This window comes from Etheostoma spectabile, chromosome 12 (assembly GCF_008692095.1).
Source record: "Etheostoma spectabile isolate EspeVRDwgs_2016 chromosome 12, UIUC_Espe_1.0, whole genome shotgun sequence".
Taxonomy (NCBI): domain Eukaryota; kingdom Metazoa; phylum Chordata; class Actinopteri; order Perciformes; family Percidae; genus Etheostoma; species Etheostoma spectabile.
In genome coordinates, this window is record NC_045744.1 from 27,161,227 (window position 1) to 27,173,425 (window position 12,199).

General features: G+C 41.7%; 1 pseudogene; it reads left to right on the plus strand.

Annotated features, from left to right (window-relative positions):
* The first annotated feature begins 5,135 nt into the window (after positions 1-5,135).
* LOC116699745 (volume-regulated anion channel subunit LRRC8D-like) lies at positions 5,136-11,831 on the plus strand (annotated as a pseudogene).
* The last annotated feature ends 368 nt before the right edge of the window (positions 11,832-12,199 follow it).

The following is a 12,199-nucleotide window of genomic DNA, read 5'->3' on the forward strand; positions in this document are numbered from 1 at the left end:
TCTAGAGGCCTTCATTATGTGTGAGTGGTATTATTGTAATTGTTGACCATCAAAACATAGCGGTAGATATCATCCTTTATGCATAGTAGAATGTTTGGTTCAGGAGATTTGATGCAAATAATTTGGCTATGGTGGAAAAAAAAAAATGGCCGCCGTGGCTCACATTAAGTTTTTTGCGATGGCTAACGTACTTTTTTGAAAGAGCACTACCCACTGAGTAATTGTACCAATTTTGGTGCTTGTATCCACTTGTGAACGATTACCTAAAAAAATGGCACTTATCTGCTCACTATATAGTGTACAGAAGTTCGTGATTTGAGACAGTCCTTCGGTGCGTCGTCATCTGAACACCACAGGATGGCACTAACAAACAAGATGCAAGTAAGTTGCAGCTCCTCTGAACTTCCAGTACTTTATTTAACACGTGACGTAACGATATCTCAATTCCTCGATCCGCTGTTCAGCCTTCAATGCTAATTTTCTTTAACTGTCTATGGGTAATTCAGACTGCGGCCGACAACACAGGCGTAGTACTGTCTTGATACTAATTTGGGAACAATGACATGGCCGGATAGCTAGTTTTATTGTTGTTAAGCATACTCTCAAATTATATTCACGTTTATCAACGCACGCTGTGGTTGACTTGAATCTTGCTAGCATAAGTAGTTGGGTAAGTGAGCAGAAAATCTCCCGTCACCAGGTTGGAGCCTAGGCCATCTGAGCTCGTACCCGTCCTATTTACTGGAAAGGTGGAACAACGTTTACAAACCTTACGGGATGGGGAAGGTTGTTTCAGGTTTTAGTGGACCCCAGGTGTCAGGTAAAACGTTATTCGTTATTGTTTGAAAAAAAAAAACGTTGGCAAAAATACAAATAAATGGTGTTAACTCTAAATATGTTCAGAAGTGAATGTTTGGCTGTAGATATTTTACTTTTATGTTAAGCTGACCTGCTAGCTATAGGCTACTGACTGAAACTCTTCTGGGTAACACTACCCATTATTGGTTGGGCTACTAAGTAATTAAATTAAAGAAAATAAAATATTGGGCCATTAAACAGACATGTCAAACAAAGCGTAAATCACCAATCAAACCTTGTAGGTAATGTTAACAAAGGTATATAGTAAAGGACCTAACCCAGCACAAAGTTGTATTTCACCAGAATATGAGATTTAATGTCAGTGTAATTATGTGGAACACTACCAATAATTGGCGTACCATTAAAGCAAGATACATGTTTCAGTTTTTATGAAAAGTTCTAAAGTATAAATGGCCAATGATGATTTCCTTCTATGGGCGCCCCCTCACCTGACAATCTCTATGTTTAGTGCATGACTAGGTACTGAGCATGTGTGTGTATATCAGACTGGTGTAATGTGTGTAATAACAACAGAGTGTAATTGTAATTTCCCCTTGTGGGATTAAGAAAGTATAATTATTATATTATTATTTATCCTAAGAAGCCTACTGTTAAAAAAGGCATGTGATATTGCTGTAAGACAGTTGCCAGCCTGTGTCTCTGACCCTGTACCAATCGGTGACTGCCCCTCTGCATCATACTTCCCAGGCTGTGACAGAAAACACACAGTGCCACCAAGAGTCAATTGATTAGGTCGGGCATTGTAACCCAATGACAAGTCCACATCGGTCTACAAAATTATATCTATTAAAATAAAATCATATAAAACTAATGCGCCCACTACTTATAGTATGTGTGGCAATATCATTAATTTCTATCACTATCTTTTCTTCCAAAACATCTTTGAAAATGAGTATAACTATGGCTATGATTATTAGCATTATTTTAGCCTTAACAGTATGAGTGAAGTGAGTGCCAGGTTGCCCAGGACAACAGCAGGTGGCGCTAGATTTAAAAAAGAGTGTGTCAGTTTTCCTGGCACAGGTAAATCTCATTGTTCCAGGATGATGATTACAGAATAGTTTTCATTGACAGGTCATTAGGTGCTGCTCTCTCTCTCAGGTGTCAAAATATTGGAATTCTACTTTGATGTCATATTTGTTCATAGTAATATGACACTCTATGGAGTATAGTCATATTTTTAGTTGATATGCATCATCTGGGCAGTCTAATGCAACACTACAGTGCTGATTAGGAAAGGATGGATAATGAACAGGCATACCAGGCACAGGCTCAGGGGGCCAAAATGCCAGGGCCCCCAGGCCTTCAAGCCAAATGTAATTTAAAGAGACACGTACCAACCACGAAGATATACAAAATGGCCACAAGAAACATAAATGACTACAAAGAGACGCAAAGCAACTGTGAAGACACAATAAATAACTACAAGAAGGGGCAAAACAGCCACAAAGAGAAAAAAATGGTCAATAAAAGACACAAAACTGGGGCATCTGGACTGGTAAATTACCTGGTGAGCATGCGTCCTACATACAGTACAAGGCTCAGTCCTTACTGCAGTTGACCAGGTTGGGCCAGACTCTAGGCCCTTTGCTGCATGTCACCCCCCACCCCCTTCCACCCCCCACCCTCTTCTCTACCCTTTCATGTATTCTGCTGTCCTGTGAAATAGAGGCCAAAACAACCTTTAAAAAAAAAAAGAGAGACACAAAACCACAGAGTGTATGCAGAGTGTTTAACGACTACAACAAGATGCAAAACAGACAATGAAATAGGCAAAAGCATCACAAAGTCTGTCTTGCCATGTACTGTAGGTGGGTGGGCATTTTGGATGTCTTTGTGCCCCCAGGGCCATTGTCTCGTAATCCGCCCAAAGATTAGGAAACAATGTTGGGAAATGTGCTCGTCACATGGCAGAATACAGTTGCAACTAAGTTTGCCTGAACAGTGTTCCTGATAAGCATTTATGTCTTTTTCATATCTTAATGCATGTTTCCTAAAACCTCTGTGGACTGATCGTGCTGTGAAACTCACCTTGGTAGCTCTAGGCTGGCTACAGGTCACGCAGTGAGATATCACAGGTAAATCAAACAGCATGAGCAAAGCTGAGACAAGAGCAGGGGTATCAGAGCAGTAGAAAACGTGGCATGCATTCTCAGTATCTTTCTTTGTCTTTGTCTCAACCACACATACAAATACACACACAGTAACTACCTCAGTGACCCAGCAGTGTAATAATCTACCAACTGCAACATCGTATCACACAAAATCGTCATTCTTTAATAATATTAGCGTATGTCAAGTAATAACAAAGGTTCCGCACACAAGCATACAGCTTGAGTGCACACGTAGGGAGTAGTGTGGTAATTTGACACACAAGGCACACACACTTCTGAGAAACCTTTGTTGACTACATAAATCCTAAACTCTGAACCTAACATAATTCTGAATTCCCTACCCCACACTGTATGAGTGGGAAAACCAGTGCTTATTGTGCTAAGAGGAAATAAATTACCATAGAAACCTGTTTGTTTGGGTTTTGACAGTTTGGGGCTTTGGTCTTAAATTAGATGACTAGTGCATTTTTTACTACTTAGACCTAAGTGGGTATATCTGTGTGCAGTTAACACCAGCCAATGTCTGTGAGTGTAATACTACCCTGTGATTTCTTACAAATCGGAGAGGGAGTACATGCTGAATTATTATATCTCATTGAGCCAATTCTCAACGCACTGAGTGGTTGCCAGGGGTATTGGGGTCCCCAGCTGGTGGCCCCATCAGCCCACAGACCGGAAACCCATACTATCCACCAGTGTTCCGCTGCTACCCAGCGACAATAAAGCAAACTATTACATCTTTATACCTTTACTTCCCCTACCACACCAACCATATGTCTTGCCACAACAGTCATCTCTAGGTTAGACATCTGAATCAGTGCACTAGCACAGAATAACTCAGGCAAAGACCATTGCCCAAATTGTTACAGCATTTATATCATATAAACATTTTATTTCAAGTAATGTCTTGGCAAGCTGTGGAGGAAATCACTGAGAAACATCTAAAATAATTCACTTGGCCCCCAGTGAGAAAGTTAAGTGAGATTACATCCACTAATCCACTACTTCTCTCGTTCACTTTGTCCACTCTTTCTTTGTTTGAGATTCTTAAAGGGAGCCACTATAAACTCATCTTTCACACGACTTCAGTTACTTAACTCTGAACAACCTTTGGCATCTTTTTTCTATATTTATAGAGCTGTAAAGAACACAGACAAAATGATCAGTGTATCATTCCGCATGTGTTTATGTATGGTCATGCACCACCTCCGCGGCTGCACTTGAACAGGGCAGACTATTGCACTACATGCCCCAGTGGCTGCTTTTCTTTCTTCTTTTTTTCACCCTTCCTCTCAAAGTCACGAGTAGCGTAAGTGAGAAGAGAGTGCCAGCAGCCAGCAGCCCAGGACCGGTTGAAACCGTATGGCAACTGAGGAGACACTTTCTCAACCTAGTGCATCATCACTAAATCCGAAAGAGCTGGAAATGATGCATGACTTCAGCCCAGGTCCTAGACTGTGAGTTCATCAATAACTCTTATACATACAAATACACATGTGCACATGTTAATAACAGTTGAATTTAACTGTAACAACACGGGCATTGTGTCAAATGTGTGTTATGTGCACAAAAAGGCACATGCGAGACGTCGAAATCATCAGCGAAGTTATTTCAACACACATGCATTGTGGTGTCTGGAGGCTATTCGAAACAAAAGACGAGGAAGGGCTGTCTTCGTTCAAAACATGCAGGGAAGACAGTAGACAAGAGAGTTCAGTTCTCAGTGGTAGGCACATAAAACTTTTCCAATTCAGGGTTTTGATCTGTATTAAATATAATTGTTCCACTCCTGAAATACTTACTCAATTTATTATGAAAAACTTTGGGGAAAGTAGTTACGTTATCAAATCTATTTACAACAGATGTGTAGGCTACTTTTTGCTGGGAATGTAAGTTTTATAAAAAAAACAAACAACGTTAAAATCCAACATTCCACAATTCAGTTTTGCTGGTCCGTCTAGCACATCCGTGGACTGAATCGCCCTGTCTGTCATTTTCTTTCCCATACGCAGTGAATGCAGCATCAGATAAACTAGCAGGCGGTGTCTCGGGAAGCCGTAATGCCATCCTCCAATGAGAAGCGCCATAACACTCTCAAAAGCGGTCTGTGGACGGCTCATAGACGTAAAATAGGTACGGCTCCATATTGGATCGGTTCTTTCTAAGTATACATTGCACTGGAGGTCTGCTGCATATTGTCTAAGGTACGGCCAGGCAGCCAGGCAGCAGGCAGGCAGCGGCTGCTTCCCGGCGCGCAGGTGTGAGGGATGTAGATGACAACCCGCGCTGTCACGAACAAATGTTCCCAGAGCTGTGGATCACACAGCGGCGTCATTCCCACAGTTTTGAACGGGGCTGATCTTAGGTCAGAGCGCACCTGAAGAACGGAGGGGAAAGGGCATGCAGGCGGAGGAAGAAATAATTGGATTGAGATAACGCCAAACTGGCAGTAAGGATATTTTTCCTTCCACAAGTCTAAATATAGCCTACTTTAAACGAATAGAATATTTAGTTTACTGATAATCTATGATTAATCACCAATATTGTTTATCCACGCGTGGCCGAGCAAAATGTGGTTTCAGATGAGGAAAAATGTTTAGGGGACCTGATGTAACGTTTACCGGGACACATGCTGATTCTCTGGCCCACGTTTCAAACAGTCACCTGACCCAGTACACCAGGGTAACTTACTGCGCAAGAACTCCTCACGTGGGGGGGAGAGTGTATTATCCAGCTAGACAGTCTTATTTCCCCTTGTGGTGGAATAGTCTAACTAAACAAAAAAAGAATCACCCTGCCTGTTTTCCACATGGCCAGCTTGCGACCTATTTCCTGTTTTCTAGCGGTCTGCAGCCATGTCTAACACTAGACCTGGCTTGAACTTAGTTTACACTGAATTATTTTAGGCTAAAATGGTCCCCACCCTTTCCTTTGGGGCCCCATGACCTTCATACCCTAGGGAGGGTTGATCATCAATAAACCCCTGTGGAGCCCATATTATATCTAGGCCTACTTTGTCACTAGCTGGTGTTTTATTCAGCTATTTTATGGCATTTTAAAATATTGCATTAGGAAAAATGGATGGAAATGTTAACATTGAGAAAACTTCAATTTTGCAAAAACGTGTTTTTTAGGTGTTTTTTCCATCTGTGGTAAAAGAGTTTGCCATTAACTTACATGAATAAACGTCGTTTACTCGGTGGGGCAGTACCACTCAAATAAAAGAACAATTAAAACTTGCCAAACCAAATTCCTAAGACCTTTCTGTTTTTCTCTCGTCTATGCGTTATATGCAGGCGCCAGTTAATGCACCGAGCTTGAAGCCAGTGATATAGTGGCCTTATGGGTAATTGCAACTCTGTGTGCGTCACTTGATGCCTTCGGGCCAAAAAAATTGCAGAACTTTTTTTGATGATGAACAAGGCCATGCCTCTATCCAGTTGAATCATTAATCCATGGTCGGATTGGGCGAGGAGGCTTGTGACTCTGCTTGATCTTCTCTGTTCACTGGCAGGTTTCAGCCTACACGCAACATCTGGCAAAACCAGCTGTGGCCTAGGTCATTGCTCCAAACCGGTTAATGGGAACACACCTAATTTGCATTTCTTGTACAAACATTTCAATATGACATTTGAATGGAAACACGACTGCTCTTGCAATACACAAACATCTCTTTACTGATGCATTTCCAGAAGATGGTTGGATGTCAAATATCATTCAGCCATCTATCATTTAATTATTTACACCCATGGCATGTCAAAATGTCTCCCTGAAAGTCCATTATTTATTATTATAGCACTATGAGAAAACACCAATATAACACCAGCTATACAGTAACAACCAAGTGTAGTTGACTTTCAAGTCCTCAAAACAAAAAGTTAACTTGACATAACCCTACAGGATTACGCTAAAGTGGGACATCTTGGTCTATGTGTGAAGACTTCAGCCTGACAATACTAGACTTGTTGCTGTGGGTGGTGTTTCAGTTGACAGGTGTTGACTTGTTAATGGTGTGGACTAGTGGGTTGGCCACACACCAATTAAATTACTTGCCCGCCGCCCACCGTCCTTTTTGTTTGTGAAATTTAACCCATTTAGTTAATTTCATGTATCAGTGCCCACTAAAATACTAAGCTTGTTATCAAAGTCGGACCACTGGTGCTTATTTCAAACTTAAAAGTGTCTGCTCTCAGCAGCACAGTAGCAGGAGTCCCATAGTCTGCAGGTATTGTGCCACAGGTGTAATTTACAGGGGGGAGGGGACGTTACAACCTCCAGCCCAAGAACCTTACAGTATACAATTTCCTTTACATAAGAAAGACACATTTGAACCATAAATTGATGCATACAAGACACAAATTGTTGCAGAAAAAGTCACAGGTAACAAAAAGGAAAGAAGTGTTTGATGCTCAAAGTTTCAATTTGGCTCAAAAGTTTAGATCTCAACCACCCCACCCCCGCCCACCCATCCCCCAATGTTGAAACAAAAGAAAAGTTCACCCTTGTGCGTCATTAACTAAAAATGTCCACCCGTGGCATCCCTAACATATTCTGTATTTTGGGGCTTATACCAATATTTGAGAATAAAAAACCTGATATTGACACAAACTATGTGTAGGAGACACGGTTTCTAAATGATCTCAGATGAATGTATGGTATTTTTGTACTGCAGTTCTTACATATGTAATGCTATATGAGCTAATGTGTTACATGTATATCAGCTGATATACAACATCAGCCCACTGAGTTTTTTGATTAGGCTCTAGTGAAGAGCCTCTGAAACAGAAACAAACTGCACCGCACCGCAACTACCACATACACATTTGCAGTGCCAATCAATAGCAAAGCTGCTTTGACTTTCACTTTTGTGACATGATGGGTGTTCATGCTTGAGACATCCATGATTATTGTGCAGGATCCATACGCTTATGCTATTACAGGCTTGTTTGGAGGCTTATGGATCTCAGTGTTGAACTGAAACTTAACTTCGGAAATACATTTCTTTTTAGCTCAGAAAGGATCAAGATATCAAAATAGTATGGCTTATCAACAGGCAACCTAACGCCATTTCTTTTCAATCTGTTACTGCTGGCTTTAGAAGATAAGGCCCCTGGGTGTCAACAACTGTTAGCGCTTCCTGTAGCATGTAAGGGTGGCACCCTCAAACTAGAGACCAGTTACTGCATATATATCATGACAAATTTGATCAGATTAAGTATAATTGAAATTTCGGAATGTAATGTGTAAAACAAGGAAACCTCTATAATTCTTAATAAAATTGGTTAAAAATTCTAATAAAAGAAAGATGGAGTTTTAAATTTAAGTAATAGTTTCTGTATTGTAGATTCATTTTCCTTTTCTGTGATTTTCTTTGTTTTAATGAAAACAAAATAAGTTGTATTTTAAATTAGTTTTTTGTTAGTTTACTTTTAGTTCAAGGAGTAAATATCGGTGTTCTTATTGGAAATGCTTCAACCTTTTTTACTTGCAAGAAATACCCCATTTTGGAGTGCAGTGCATAGTATAAAACAGTATGAAATGTGGAATTGTGTCACAGAACTATTGCTCTTCAGTGCAGGTTCCAGAAAACAACAAATTATCAAGATGGACGGATTGTTCATTTATTTCCCGAATTACTGCTGGAAAAAAAGTCTGGCTTACAGATGCCACCAAGTCTTTTTTTTAACATTAAGCATGTAAACATGTTCTAGTAGAATCCCAAATTAAAAGTATGAACCTAAAAAATAGCATAATATGGGACCTTTAAAGCATTATTGAGTAAAACTAGACTGCAAAGGAGAGTTGTATGTTGCACATTTACACTCAGCAGTATTCACAGTTACACGTCAATAGCTTTACAGCTCGGGGGTTAAATGTGTTACTATAACTCCCCACTTTTGGCAGCCTGCTATGGATTTGACCCAAAAGATTTCACTTCCGGTGTATTTTAGTGCTCTAGAACGTGATTATTTTCATCTAGATACATTTGTCGATTTCATTCTCAAGTAAGTGTTTCCATCACAGTTTTAATGGGATGTTTTATCTGACCCACAGTCCAAAACCCCAAAAAACAGTTTGCAATGATAGAAAACCGAGAAAGCAACAATGCCTCACATTGGTGAAAGTTGAAGTTATTTTCAAGCATGTTCAAGTATAACCAAAAACATTACTGAGGCGAACAATTCATTGATTATCAAAATACTTGTTGCTAAATTTTTATTGGTCAACTAATTGATGATCGACTGTATAAATCTCAATTTGTTATTCAGTCTTTTCATACTTACTTATTTATAGTTAATGCTAAAACAACTAGAGTAGTTAACTCTCTTCTCTATTTGTTGCAGTGATGTTCACGCTATCTGAGATTGCATCTTTGAATGACATCCAGCCAACGTACCGCATCCTAAAGCCATGGTGGGACGTCTCATGGACTACTGGCCTGGTCATGCTGATGCTGGCCTATTCGCCATGACCATGCAGACACCAAGGACCAGGTGGCTTGCCTTCCGTGTATGGAGGACCCGGAGGAGAACACGGAGGGGCTACGCCAAGTCGTTAAGCAGCAGAACACACAGAAAGCAGTCTTATCAGCAGCCACGGAGCCCCTGGCAACCACATCCCTTAGTCTCTAAGGACTTACAGACGACGTTGTCCTGAGATCCATGCCACACACAACTGACTGCTGTGGCGGCAGAGAAATATGTCAATCAACCTCAACCCACAGGATCAGGACCAACCTGGACTTTCAACAGTATGTCTTCATCAACCAAATATGTTACCATGTTGCCTTGCCCTGGTATTCCAAGTACTTCCCTACCTTGCCCTCATCCACACCATTGTTCTCCATGGTCAGTAGCAATTTTTGGTTCAAAATACCCCAAACGAGCTCCAAGATTGAGCATTTTGTTCGTTCTAGGTAGATGTTTGAGTCTCCCTGGACTACTAAGGCTTTGTCTGAAACAGCTTGTGAGGATTCTGAGGAGAACAAACAGCGGTTGACCGGCACCACCTTAGCACCAAAGCAGGTATCTTTAGAAGGGAAGGATGAAAAGCAAAGTCAGCCCAATCACACCCATGCTGGGGTGAAGTTCTCAGCAGATAAGCCCATCGCAGAGGTCCCAAGTAGCATGACAATCCTGGACAAAAAAGATGGGAGCAGGCTAAAGCCCTGTTTGAGAAAGTCCGAAAATCCGAGCACATGTGGAGGACAGTGATTTATCTACAAGCTTATGTAGCGCAGACCGTTGTCAAAACGGTCAAGTTTATTTTGATATTATCCTACAAGTCGACCTTTTTGGCTAAAATAAATTTCAAGCACAATTGTGAGCCTGATATAAACAGCTAATAGGATACACAAATTTCTTATGTACGCACAACATGGCTTTCATGCAAACAAGCTGCTTGTTAGCTACATGGCTTGATTTTGATCTACGGGATGGCTGCCTGTACTCTCTCTTCTGGGTGTTCCGTCGGCCTCTGAAAGAGTACTCGTTCGAAAAGGTCCGGGAAGAGAGCAGCTTTAGTGACATTCCTGTGTCAAAAAGATTTTGCATTCCTCTTACACATGGTTGACCAATATGACCAGCTCTACTCCAAACGCTTTGGCGTTTTGTCCGAGGTCAGTGAAAACAAGCTCAGAGAGATCAGCCTTAATCACGAGTGGACCTTTGAAAAACTAGACAGCTTGTGACCCGTAACACACTGGACCAGCAAGAGCTGCACCTTTTCATGCTCTTGGTATCCAAATGCAGTGTTCGACCTCACGGATGGAAGTGCTGAAACTGGAGCTGATTCCTGAGGTGAGGTTCTCGGCAAAGGTCTCCCAAAGACCAGCCTGGTGGAGCTGCATCTCTGTCACTGTCCGGCCAAGTGGAGCAGACCGGTTTGCTTTCCTGCGTGATCATCTTCGCTGCCTTCATGTCAAGTTCACTGATGTTGCCGAGACCCAGCATGGGTGTATTTGTGAGGAGTTTGAGGGAGCTCAACCTAATCGGCAACTTGAGCTCAGAAATACAAAATGATTGGTCAGAGTCCATGCGAGATTTGAGGCATTTAAAGACTTTATGCGTGAGAGCAACCTCACAAAAATGCCCACAAACATCACAGAGCTGTCACACATCTGATTAAGCTAGTGGTGCACATGACGGTACCAAACTTTGGTACTAAATAGTCTGAAAAAATGACAAAATAATTGATCTGGAGCTGCCACAGTGTGAACTGGAGAGGATTCCCCACGCTATTTTCAGCTTGACCAAACCTACAGGAACTCGACCTGAAATCTACAAACATCCGAACCATCGAGGAGATCATCAGCTTCCAGCACCTCAAGAGGCTGACCTGCCTTAAACTGTGGCACAACAAAATCATCACCATCCCATCCTCCATCGGCCAGGTCAAGTCCTGGAGTCTCTCCACCTCTCACAATAAACTAGAGTCCCTGCCCTGCTGTTCAGCTGCCCAAACTGCGGCACTTGGACGTGGGCACAACTCGATCACAGTGCTCCCTTGGATGGGGGTCTCCCCACAATCTCCAGCACTTGGCCTCAACTCCAACAAGCTGGAGGTGCTGCCCAAGCCTCTGTTCAGATGCACCAAGCTCAAGGTACTGTGTCTGGGGAACAATGCGCTCACCGTTGCGCAGAGTCTGTGGGCCAACTGGTCGATCACTCAGCTGGAGCTGAGGGAACTGTCTGGACAGACTGCCCCCCCAGCTAGGAAACTGTCGCCTGCTGCGCAAAAGCGGCCTGATTGTGGAGGACCATCCTTTGACGCATTGCCCGTGGAGGTTAAGGGGGCATTAGCCGAGAGAACAACACTTCCTTTACGAGTGGCTTATAGCACAAAGTAAACCCGGTTCATGAGTTCATGACAATCCTGCATGGAGAAGAGTAGAGGTATTTACATTGTAATATCCCTAATGAATGCATTCTCTTGATATTATTTTAGTGTCTAGTGCTTATGCATAAAAGGGTATATATTGCTTTCTTGTTGCTGAGCATCTATAATAGTTCAGCAATGTTTTTGCTATTTGCAGTTTCATAGCTTTGAGTAACAAAACATTAGAAATGTAGCTTCTTTATGTTATACTCTATAGACCAAACTGATTGCTCCAATGAAACATTATGTAGATATGTCATTGTTTTTAGGTACTCAGGTATAATTGTAACCATGTGGAACAATCTTTTTGCCTTATCTGCTGCTATTGC